Source organism: Mobula birostris, chromosome 29, assembly GCF_030028105.1.
Source record: "Mobula birostris isolate sMobBir1 chromosome 29, sMobBir1.hap1, whole genome shotgun sequence".
NCBI lineage: Eukaryota > Metazoa > Chordata > Chondrichthyes > Myliobatiformes > Myliobatidae > Mobula > Mobula birostris.
In genome coordinates, this window is record NC_092398.1 from 10,461,008 (window position 1) to 10,473,983 (window position 12,976).

The following is a 12,976-nucleotide window of genomic DNA, read 5'->3' on the forward strand; positions in this document are numbered from 1 at the left end:
AGAACTAGCCGGCAGAGTTTAAGCGTCCGCCCTAACTACTTGCCGGAGCGTTAACTCAAAGCAGAGTGAGACATTTCAACGCAACGTGTAAAAAGTGACCGCAAAAAAAAATACTCTTCGCTCTGACTTCATGGAAGTAAAAAACTGGAGCAAACTCGGGAGCCCCCGCGGCTTTTATGCGGGGACCGGGAATGAATGAGATTTTCTCTTCCCTACAAGGGGGAGGGGGAGAAGCTGGGATCTACACTTAAAAGTGTTCGCGGGACAATGGCGTGAGAACTCCTTAAAACTGGGACTTGGGAATTGTTCCGCCCTCTTCCCCCCCCCCTCACCCCGACTGCTTCCTGCAGTAATTCCTGAAACCTGAACGTTGTTTCAATCCTCGTTCTGTCTGCTGAAAAGGACCTGCCCCAACCTCGAGGCCACTCACTGAAGCAAAATCCGAATTGCCTGCTCCATACATGGGCATGGGCTGACGTCAGCACCTCGGGAGGCCGGCGCTTCGCACGCATTCACCTTTCATTGTTGCAAGGCGCATTCTTTTCCAATGTTGGACGGGGGAGTGTGATGGGCGAATCCACCCCCCACACACACACTTCTTTTTACGAGCAGGGGAGGGAAGAATTGGACTCGGGGGGGGCTGACGAGCACACTACTCAAGGGAGTTTAAGGCGGCGGGACCCGCTCTGAGACTTGTTTGCAGCTTGAGAAGGTAGGAGAAGCGGCGACTTCACCGGTGCTGGAAGTTAGGAGCTCTGTGTGTTTGTGTGTGTTCCCGGCCAAAGGTACAAGAAGAACAGGTGGGGGCAGACGGAGGGAAGGGAAGTGCGGAAGCCAAGGGGAAGGGGGGGGGGAGGAGAGTGAAAAGGAGATCTGGGGTAGGGGCTGAAAACGGGGGGGGGCAGAGGCAGCTAGCTGCCCCTCTCAGGTGTCTCGGCACTTGTTGAGGAATGGTGTCTGCCACCGGTGCAGGGGTTAAAGAGCCGGCGGCCCTCCTTTTTTTCAATCTTCAGGTTCCCGGGCAAGGGATTACACCGGGGAAAAGTCTTCAGAGCAAACTCGTTCTAAAGGATTGTAACGATAGAAGAGGTCTCCCAAGGGCTGGGTAAGGATCACGACAGACTCCACCCCCCCCCCACCAAACACTCCCTCTGTCTGCCCCGGGGGGTTGTGGATGAGTGTGTTTCGAATTTGGATCTCAGTTATGTGTTCACCTTAGCCGAGAGTGCTTTCACTGGGCCCCGTTGCATCGTCGCTGTGCGCGCTGCCGCTGCGGAGAAACCGGCAGAGTCACTCCGCCTTGGGGCTCGCTTCCCGTTCCCGTGCGACCGGGGGCGGGTAAAGTCCGCATTCTGGGTGGGAGCAGCGGCGTGAGAGTGCGAGGGCTATCTCATTCCTGTGGCTGCATCGTCTGGTGTGTGTGTGTGGGAGGGGGGGGGGAGAAAGAAAGAGTAGAAACTGATCTCATTAAGTCGCATGTTTACATAACTTTAAAATATCTGGCGTTCTGCATCATTGGGTATCTTTCAATTTTACCCGTCTTGCAGATCCACTTGGTATTAAATATATTGGGCAAGGGTTTACGGGCTGACCCTGGCTCCGTTTGTGACTGGCTCTAGATCAACGCGGGTTGACAGCGTTGTGACAGTATTAAATCCTGCCTGTCCTTCGTTATGGACAGCACAGGTTCCCTTCACTAAGTGCCACCACAGTGGGGGAGATTTGCCTACCTACCTTCCGCCGTTACTTGCCAGGAACAATAAAGGTGCCGTTTTACTGACTGGTGGGTGCAGTATTCTGCAGTGAAGTGTCTCCCCGGCCCCGTTTCACAGCAGAGCTGCCGCGGTATTAATGGTGCATTGGCACAGAGTGAACAGGTAATGCAGCATTTTCCGCACCACGCATGGGTTCGGGATCAAAACTCCCGCTGAAACCTTCTCTTCCCCCCCCCCACACACACACAAAAAAACCAGCAACGTGACTTGTTTCTGGAAGACCAACTTGCCCCCGCTGTGCAGTGTCACTGAACTCATCAAGGAGTCAACACTGACAGGCAACGGGGAAGTGTTTCCTGCATCTAGACAGCTAAGAGGCTGCCAATCTGATTCATCAGCAATGGAGTACTGCCTGCGTGTACTGTCTTGTATTAGCTACCTGTATATCCTGTTCATTACGACAAAGGAATGAATTCGCCCCACAGCCTGACCTCTGACCCGAACAGCATTTACCACTAAAGCCCGCTCCAAACAATGGCCCCTTTATCGTGTGGCCTTGCGTTGAATGGCGGGCTCTGACCCTCCTGCCTTCACCAGGATCCACGTATAGCCGTTCTGTGCTTTTTCACTAGTGACGCAGAAATGCCAGCTGCTGAACTGTAGGCAGCATCGCTGCCAGACTTGACCGTACTTGTGCTAGGTGTGCACAAACATGCCCCTTTACGTAACCGCCGCGCACAGACAGGAGGAGGGTGAAAACTTTTATTTTCTTTCTTCCTCAAGCTATGACATCAGCAAAGACCTCTGGACCTCTCTACTAGAGTATAACACACTACAGCACAAAACCAGGCTCTTCAGCCCTTCCTAGTTCGTTCCAAATAACGCTGGACATCCAAATTATTGTAGAAGTGTTGCTTACTCAGAATTTTTTTTGTTTCACTTAGACGCTGAAAGATGAACACAACTATAATTTCAGACTCAAACAACAGGAATTCTGCAGATGCTGGAAATTCAAGCAACACACATCAAAGTTGCTGGTGAACGCAGCAGGCCAGGCAGCATCTGTAGGAAGAGGTGCAGTCGACGTTTCAGGAAGGGTCTCGGCCTGAAACGTCGACTGCACCTCTTCCTACAGATGCTGCCTGGCCTGCTGCGTTCACCAGCAACTTTGATGTGTGTTGCTATAATTTCAGACTACTTGTCTCATATGGGACTTTGAAGAAACAAGATATTAACTTTTATTGAATATAATGCATAATGGTGCTGGCACTTTGCAATATTTCAACTGAGCTAAAAACGTTTTGTTGATAATTTTCATTTGCACTCGGTGTCTGAGCTTTCTCACTTAAGTGTCCAACAGCAATCAGCCAATATTGAAGGATTCCAGTTGCCCTGATGCTGTTTCTCCACGACCGTGACGTCTTGGTGAAGCCTTTCACTACTGACAGTGCCAAGATTTGCAGGGAAGTCTAAATGGGAACGCAGAAAATGAATCTTTAGTGACGTGTTGCACTTCATGATTTTGAATGCTTGAAGCACATTGACAACCAGCTGTACATAGTTTGGTGCTCTGCAGTTGCCAAGAAAATTTTCAACAACATCCTTGAATGCCTTCCATGTGATTTTCTCTGGTCCTACTAGAAGTGCATCATTGGTGATCTGTTTGATTTGTGGACAAGCAAAAAATGCCTTCCTTAATCATGGCATCAGTTATTCTGACTTGAATTATGAATTGAAACAACAAATATAGGGGATTTTTTTTTTAAATGGTGCGTGGTAGGGAAATTTAATGGTGATTTTCATGACCAGCAGCCCAGAATCTTTTAAGGTACACCCAAAAGTATTCAAGAAGCAAAATCTTTGCTGTCTAGTGCTATTAATCTGTCTAGTCCTATCGACTCACACCTGGACCATGCCTGTCCATACCCCTCCCATCCATGTACTTGCCCAAACTTATAAATGTTGCAAACAAACTCACATCCACTACTTTGGCTGGTAGCTCGTTCCATACTCTCCACCCTCTGAATGAAGTTCCCCTTAAACACTTCACCTTTTACCCTTAACCTATGACCTCCAGTTCAAGCCTGACCCAAACTGAATTCAAAAGGCATGCTTGCATTTAACCTCATAATTTTGTATATCTTCCCTCATTCTCATATGGTTAAGGGAATAAACATAGAACATAGAAATTTACAGCACATTACAGGCCCTTTGGCCCACAATGTTGTACTGACCATGTAACCTACTCTAGAAACTGCCTAGAATTTCCCTAGCACATAGCCCTCTATTTTTCTAAGCTCCGGTTCTAACCTTTTCAGCCTTTCCTTGTAACTAAGTTCCTCGTCCCAGCAATGTCCTTGTAAATTTTCTCTGTACTCTTTCTATCCTGTTCATAGCTTTCCTACAGGTAGGTGATCAGAACTGTACACAATACTCCAAATGTGGCCTCCCCACGTCAGCATAAAATCCCAATCATGACCTTTGCAAATGAGTTGATTTTTGGTTTGTTGATCTGGCAGAGGTTACATGAACTATTTTCTTGTAGAGCAAAGCATTCCTGGCACTTTCTACCGCAGCTGAACAAGTTGCATACCTGAATCTCTGTAACCGTGTTAAGCACCAGGAATATACCAGTTGGGGGCAAGGCAAGTTATCTAAAATTGATCAGTGAACTATGTTAAATCTGCAAAACACAAAACGTCGGAGGAGCTCAGCGAGTCAGGTAGCGTCTATGGGCAGTGGCTGTTTTGGATTGAGTCCCTTCTTGCATTCCTCCAGAGTTTTTTTTTGCTTTATATTTCAATACCTACAGTGTCCTATGTCACTATGTCGGGTATGAACTTGGACACAGTAGTGGATCAGGGCAGAGTGAATGTACCGATGACTTCCTTGGTATTAAGAGGCAATTAATGAAGCTTATCAAGATAGATGCAGGTTGATACTTCTCTGCCTGGATGCCTAGTGCCTGGTTTCACCACTGATTCTGCAGGAGCATAAAGGCCCAAGATTATAGGAATAGAATTGGGCCATTTGGCCCATCATAGCTGATCAATTATCCCTCTCAACCCCATTCTCCTGCCTTCTCTCCGAAAGAAGCTGCAGAGAGTAGCGGGACCCAATACATCATGGGCAGCAAACCTGCCCACCGTAGATACTATCTATGTGAGGTACTATCTCAATGAAGGCAACATCCATTATCAAAGATCTCCACTATCTGGCCCAAGCCATCTTGCAGCTATCATCAGTCAGATGGTACTGAAGTCCCACACCACCGGGTTCAAGAACAGATACTTCCCTTCGACCATTCTGTTCTTGCATAAACTGGCACAACCCTAGTCACCACATCAGTATAGCAACATTATGGCCAATTATCTCCCAATTTGTACTGCAATGGACTTTGCTTTAATGTTTATTTCTTGTAAAATTTAGATTGTGAACACACGCAGTCCTCTTTTATTGTCATTTAGTAATGCATGCATTAAGAAATGATACAATATTTCCTCCGGTGTGATATCACAAAACACAGGACAGACCAAGACTGAAAAAACTAACAAAACCACATAATTATAACATATAGTTACAACAGTGCAACAATACCATAACTTGATGAAGAACAGTCCATGAGCACAGTAAAAAGTTCAAAGTCTCTCAAATGTCCCACATCTCAGGAAGAAAACTCTCCCTGCCGTGCCCGACCACAGTCCGACTCTGAGTCGTCTGAAAACTTCGAGCCCCCGACACCGAGTACCGAGCACCATCTCTATCCGAGCGATTTGACCTCAGCCTCGGTCACCAACAGCAGGCAAAGCCGGGGATTTTGGGGCCTACCTTCCGGAGATTCTCCATCGTGCAGTAACAACAGCAGCGAATGGGCGTTTCAGAAATTTCCCCAGATGTTCCTCTGTGCTTTCACGTCTGTCTCCAAATCAGAATTGTCCACGGCCCCTATTTAACGGATACAATGTGAGCACTCCCTCACTGAGGAGGTTCAAGGCAGGCCAATGGATTTTTTTTCAAGGTAGAGAGCAAAGTCAGATTAGTGCATGGAAATAGCACCAAGGTAGAAGACCAGCAATGATATTGGATGGTGGAGAAGGGGTACTGAGCTGGCTGCTTATATTCCTTTAGAACTTTACTGGTACTTTGCATTTGGCATTTGCAGAAATTGTCTTAATGGTAACAGAAAGTAAGTTTTTCTGTAGCAATTCGAATCCTCTTGAAAACAGCTCAGTGTGCAACAAACTAAAATATCATTTTGTCTAAAGGGAAACCAGCTGCTGAAAGAGCACTTTCTTATTTAGCTCTTTATGCTCCTATTTCCTTGCCAGCTGCAAATCTCCTAAAAATTTAAGCGTCCAGCATCATTGCTTTGAATTTCACACACTCAACATTTTAGGAACAGCTTCTTTCCCTCCACTATCAGATTTCTGAACGGTCCGTAAACACTATTTTGCTCTCCTTCTGCACTACTTAATTAATTAAAATATATATCATTGTAATTTATAGTATATTTTATGCTTTGCTCGGCTGCCACAAAACAAATTTCACAATGTATGTCAGTGATAAAAAAACCCAATTCCAAAATTATGCAGTCTCGCTTTAATACTAAAATAGCCAAGGCATCCCAAAATTCAAAGTAAATTTGTTATCAAGCCGTGTGTATGTCATCATACATTACCCTGAGATGCATTTTCTTGCAGGCATTCACTGTAGAGCAAAGAAATACAAAAGAATGAGTGAAAAATACAAAGATTGACAACCAGCATGCAAAAGAAGGCAAGCTATACCAATACAAAAAAATCAATAATAATAAATAAATAATACTGAGAATGTGTTGTTGAGCCCTTGAAAATGAGTTCCTAGGTTGTGGAATCAGTTTAGTGTGAGGTGAGTGAGATTATACATGCTGCTTACCAATGTATATAATCGATTCTAAAACTTGACTCTGAGGAGTTATCAGGTTACCTGGTGATCTGAGAAGAGATTATTAAGGATAATCTTTAAAGCACAGCAGCAGAGACAGAATGCCTGAGTTTAGACCTCCTGAAGGCACGACCGAAAATAATGGAGTGATTTTAGTTTGGTTGGATGTGTAAGGTTTCTGGTCTGGAAGAGCAGAGAGATAGTTGGTAGACAGAAGGGGTTAACAGATAAGGGAGGGTACTGAGGGTGTTTAAAATTGAGTTTTTGGACCAGGAGCCTATGTGAATCAGCAAGCACAGGTTAAGGGGCTTGCAGGACTTGGGACTGAGAGAGCCAGTGCGTTTGATCTCTAGCCGTTGGCAAGCAGCCCCAGCAGGACAGTTGGAATAGGATCAGTGGGTTGTCCCATTCAGCAACTTTCCGCACGGGTCTTTGCCATTCTCGTCTCCTGAATATGCAAGTTGATTTTCCACAGGAACAGATGAGCCTTCTTATGTAACCGTTCTCTTATTTACAAACGGTTTTGCACATTTTGGGCAGGGGAGAGGGTCATAACTGGCATCACAGTCTAATCCTGGCTTTGCCTGACTCTGTAACACGCACTCTACTAAATTATGGTTGGGCTTTGAGACTGGACAATTGTCGCACCAAATCCCAATCAAGAGAAAATCTGCGGATGCTGGAAATCCGAGCAACACGCACAAAATGCTGGAAGAACTCAGCAGGCCAGGCGGCATCTATGGGGGGGGTGGGGGAAGTACAGTTGAAGTTTCAAGCCAAAATGCCAAGTTCCTCCAGCATTTTGTGTGTGTTGCACCTAAGTCCATTGTCTAGCCTGTGATTATCCACCTAGCAGGAGCCAGATATCAAAGAGTAGGAATGGATATTAGACAGATCTTGGACCTTCAATATCTTTGTGGCCAGTGACTCACCAAAAAAGAATAGGAAATATTCAAGGAAACTCATCTCGTAAAACAAAATGAGCTTGGACTGTCATACAGCCCACTTGAGCACTAATGTGCTTTTGATGGAGTTTTCATTGTATCCCTGGCTTGGATGATGGTGTGAATCAAATGCTGTGGGTTCGAGTGACAGTTCAGAGAATTGCTCAGGTTGGAAGGGTAATTGTAAATTGGGGCGTTTTGGATTGAGGGCCTGTTTTTCATTCAGGCTTCCTATTAGGAGAAGCAAAAAGCCAAGGAGCTTGTTTGTCTCTGAGAAGCTGAGGGTGGACCAGTTTCTTGAACCACCACAGTCCTTCTGAGGAAAGTACACCCATGCTGCTGTTGAGCGGGATAAGTTCGAGAACCTGGGCACAGGGACGATAAAGGAACAGCGATGCATTGTCAAGTCGAGGTTATTTTGTGACTGGGAGGGGACCCCCAAGGTGATGGTTTTCAAGGAGCCCGCTGCCCTTGTCCTCTTCAGTGGCGGTGATCATAGGTTTGGGGGGTACCGTCAGAGTAAACTGGATGAGCAGTTGCATTCAGTTTCGCCGATGGCGCTGTCAGTGTGCTGGTGACGAAGAGACTGAATAGTTCAGGCAGTGCGTGGGTACCAGCTCGGAATCTGGATTAATGTCACCGGCATATGTCGTGAAACTTGTTGCTATGCAGCAGTAGTGCATTGTGATATATAATCATTACAGTGAATATATATATCAGGGTGGGTGATCGTATGAGCAGCCGGTGCATAGCACAAGTCCTGGTTATGTGACCACTGATGCCAGGCAGACAATCTCTAAAGAATCCGGTTTAATACCACCAGCATATGTCGTGAAATTTGTCGTCTTTGCAGCAGCAGTATAAAGCAATGCATAATAACAGGGGAAAAATGAGAATTACAATAAATAATTAAGTAGTACAAAGATAGAAATAAAAACAAGTAGTGAGGTAGTGTTGATGGGTTCAATGTCCATTCAGAAATCGGATGACAGAGGGGAAGAAGCTGTTCCTGAATCATTGAGTGTGTGTCTTCAGGCCTCCGTACCTCCTCCCTGACGGTAACAATAAGAACAAGGCATGTCCTGGGTGATGGGGGTCCTTAATGATGGACGCCATCTTTTTGAGGCATTGCTCCTTGAAGATGTCCTGGATATAATGGAGGCTAATTCCTACGATGGAACTGACTGAGTTCACGACTCTCTGCAGCTTACTTCGATCCTGCGCAGTAGCCACCTTTGGATGACGTTGAGATCCCTGAGTGTTGACAGGGAGCCGCTCGTTCAAGGACGTGCTGATTGTTCTGCCACCCTTTCGCCTTGTCAGCAATGGAAAAGCTTTGAGGTGTCAGGCAAATTGGTTTCTTATTGTCAAGTGAGGTATGGTGAAATGCTTTCTCTTTAAGCTTGCCTTCCACACGGGCTATGTCGTCACATCGCTGCTTTGACATAGTACAAAAGAGAAGCAATAACAGAGCGCAGAACAGCGTGTTACGGAGAATGCAGGTCAGGCAATCAATAAGGTGCAAGGCTGAAATGCAGTAAATTGTGAGGTCAAGAGTCCATCTTGTACTAGGGAACCATTCAATAGTATGGAAACAGCTGGATAGAGCCTGGTGTTACATGCTTTCAGGCTTTTGTATCTTCTGCCCAATGGATGGTGAAGAGAAGAAAGAACGTCCAGGGTGACTGGGGTCTTTGATAATATTGGCTGCAAGAAGTATAGTCGATGGAGGAAAGGCTGGTTTCCAAGATGTGCTGAGCTGTGTCCACAACATTGTGGGAGCAGCATTAAGTGACTGGGTGTGGTTGATATTTAGGCCCTAGATGTTGAGGGTGATGGGTTGACCTTGAGAAGTGTGTGTGTGTGTGTGTGTGTGTATGTGTGTGAAATTGACTGAATGTGCTTGGTTCTGAGAACAAGCATTCCTTCCATTCAGAGTGGGAGCACGTGTCGGCAGGCACCCACCACTCACAGCATCGGCACTGGGAACACCTAGGAGGGAAAGCGGGCCATCAAGGTCAACCATGATTGACCTGAAGAGTATTGTCTGCCCTCGGTCCCAATCACCCTGGGTGCCGTCTATCGAAAGTCCTAGACAGTGGACATAGTGAGGATGTTCCCTACAGAGGGAGAGGCTGGGTCCAGAGGGCACACCCTCAAAACAGAAGGACGTTCCTTGAGAACAGAGACGAGGAGGAATTTCCTTCACCAGAGGGTGGTGGCGAATCTGTAGAATTCATCGCCACAGACGGCCGTGGAGGCCAAATCATTTAAGGCAGAGGTTGATCGATCCTTGGTGAGGTTGTGGGGAGAAGGCAGGAGAATGGGTTTGAGATGGAAAATAAATTGGTCATGATCAAATGGGCTAGCAGACTCAATGGACCAAATGGCCTAATGCTGCTCCCGTCTTATAATATGCCAGCAGTTCTCTTGGCTGTGTGATGATCTGTCATCTGCAATGGAGGCAGGAAGCCAAACATTCATCGTGGGGCCACATTTGTGCGTTGCCTACCACGGCCAAGCAATTTCAAGGGATCCCAGTACTTCCCTGAACTGCACAGAGCACATAGAACAGTTGTCTCTGGGACCATTGCTTTACAAGGACCCAATAGATTATTTTTATGATGTAAAGTTCCTGGAATTTTACAAGTATTTCGGAAATCGAAGTCTAGTGTTCTATCTGTTTCTCTGCACGGACAAGTTGGGGAGCTCCTTAAATGAGAAGTCTCAACTTAACTTTCTACCCTGGTGAATACAAAATGTTCTCAGGAGAGGTGGCGGAAACTAAATGAAGTCTAGCACCACGGGCAAACGGGACGTCCCTTGTGTTCGTGCTTTCTGATAATACTTTACCATTGAGCCTCTGGTACCTGACAATGTGGCTCACGAGAGCTCTGGGTTTCTGGCAGTAATAAGTTCTAATTTGCCTGTGCAGTCAGGAGGGAGAGAAGAATAGATGCCCTCTGTCTTTCACATGGATGCCTAAGACCTTGCCAAACCTTTCCACCTCCTCTTCTATATTTCCTGACTGCATAGTAGGCTGTTTGGCCCATTGAGTCTATACTGGCTAACAGAGCAGCTCTGTTTCTCCCCCTCCCCTGCCCCACTGATTTTCATTGTAATCTGTTCTCTCCACTTTCCCATCAGCTGTCGGCCACCCGCCCGCATGCCAGGGGGCACTTAACCTAAAGTCTCTGGGAGGAATGTGAGCGAAGCAGGCAGAGGAAGCTCGTGCGGTCACAAGTGGATTGTGAGAATTGAACCCGCGTCTCAGGTCCTCTGAGGACGCGCCTCTGCTAGCTGTGGTAGTGAGCTCTTTCCCTTTGGAGGGAGGTTTTGGCTTGCTTGTGGCCACTTGCTCCACTGGGGTTTAGGGCAGCAATGAAGTTCGTCCAGCTCAAGCGGTGTTCCGGGCTTCCTTCGTCATGTCAGTAGTTTCCTCTCAGTTTTTTGTACAGTCAGTCATGCAAGTCCCGGGTGGAGAATCGGGAACACCGTCGCACTCAGATGTGGAAGGATTCCTCATTGCTGATTCCGTAACTGTTTTACCAGTCAGGGTTGTTAGCCTTGAGCTGAACCCCCTGAACCTGGAGGACCGGTACACCACTGGCCTCTACCCTTTGACCTGTTTGGCACGGGTGACCCTACCAGGAGCCAAAGCACAAAGCCCTGACTCCAGTCAACACAGCTCTCCGGGTCACTGAGGCTCGCAAGCCTCCAAGCCCTGTGAAGAGTTGTGGCCCTTTTGGAGGGGGAGGTTTTAAGGGTCATCTTGATTGGCTCTGTGTATTCATTTGTTGAGGCTCTATGATCTCCCTTTATCTCCAAGAGGTTCTATATAAATGCAGTTTTATGGAGTCGTGTGTATGTGTTGAGACTTCTAATATAAAGTTAATATAAAGTTAATATAATTTAGATTTTAAAAATTTTGTGGGGAAAGCTGCATTTTTAAAAATAATTAATCGCCAGTATTTGCAAAACAACTGAACCTTATCAGTCTTGTTTTTCTGGATACTGAAGGTTCGTGCCATGCCAGACCCAGAGCACATTTGCAAATGTGCTTCAGAAAGATACGGCCGTCACGGCTTCCTCTTGCACTTCCTTTGTTTAGCAGCGAGTTTTCAGGGTGTGGAGAGAGAAACGGGAATGTTTTCACTCTGAGCTGCTCTGCCCGTAAGTGCACTTTTGTGACACTGCCCGTGGTTGGTTGAGCCTCCCGTCCAGAGTGGTGGCTGAGGAAGGTCACGCCCTCTCTCTCTCGTCTCTCACTATTGGTTCAATATTGAAGCCGGCAGCAACCTCCAATCGGCAGTGCTGTCAGAAGGCCGGATCATCTGGGCAGCCATGTTGTTGGGCAACTCCACAATCTTCATGTGGTGTCATGGTATCATTAATACAGTCATCTAAGAAGGCATAATGGGAGAACTGAGAGAAGTTTATATCAAAGGAGGAGACTTCACTGAAGTCTATAAGATTATTGGAGACATAGATAGACAGCCAGTATCCTTATTGCAGGTTTGAACTGTCTAATACTCAGAGGGCGTACATTTGAAGTGGCGGTAAGGCGGTAAGCTCAAAGAGGATGTGAAAGGCAATTTTGTTTTTCCCTGCACTGAATGATGGGTGCCGGGAATGTTCTGCCAGGGGTGGTATTGGAGGCAAATATGACAGCGCCATAGTTCGTTCCTTCGTTATGTGCTGTGGGTAATTATGATCTCATGACCGTGGTTGTTTTTGGTAAATTTTTCTACAGGAGTGGTTTGCCATTGTCTGCTTCTGGGCAGTGCCCTTACAGGATGGGTGACCCCAGCCATTATCAATACTCCTCAGAGGTTGTCTGTCTGGCATCAGTGGTCACATATAACTAGGACTTGTGATATGTACCACCTGCTCCCATGGCTTCACGTGACCCTGATCAGGGGAGAGGGACTAAGCAGATGCTTTACCTTGCACCTCCTTTGGGCTGTTGATGCAAATGACACATTTCACTATGTTTTGATGTACGTATGACAAATAAAGCTAATCGTTAAATCTTTCTGATCTTGTACTGTACAATGTTCTGTAACCTAATTGCATATGCGATGTTAGCATTCATTCTGACATGACTAGAATACAAAAGCAAGGATATAATGTTGAGACTTTATAAAGCACTGGTGAGGCCTCACTTGGAGTATTGTCAGCAGTTTTGGTCCCCTTATCTAAGAAGGGATGTGCTGACATTGAAGAGGGTTCAAAGGTTGATGAAAGTGATTCTGGGATTGAAAGGCTTGACAACTCGCTCTAGGCCTTTACTCACTGGAGTTCAGAAGAATGATGGGGGGATGAAAATCTCTCAAATGTTGAAAGGCGTCTGGAGTGTATGTTTCCTATAGTGTGGGGGAACCTAATTCCAAA

At 46.4% G+C, this 12,976-nt stretch overlaps 1 protein-coding gene across 4 annotated transcripts in view; it reads left to right on the forward strand.

Annotated features, from left to right (window-relative positions):
• Nucleotides 1-522: 522 nt before the first annotated feature.
• Nucleotides 523-12,976, forward strand: part of luzp1 (leucine zipper protein 1) — a 198,666-nt gene continuing 186,212 nt past the window's right edge. For all 4 annotated transcript variants that reach the window (XR_011883569.1, XR_011883570.1, XM_072246820.1 and 1 more), the window contains exon 1: nucleotides 523-712. The gene's annotated coding sequence lies outside the window, so the exon portion shown is untranslated. The remainder of the gene's footprint in view (nucleotides 713-12,976) is intronic.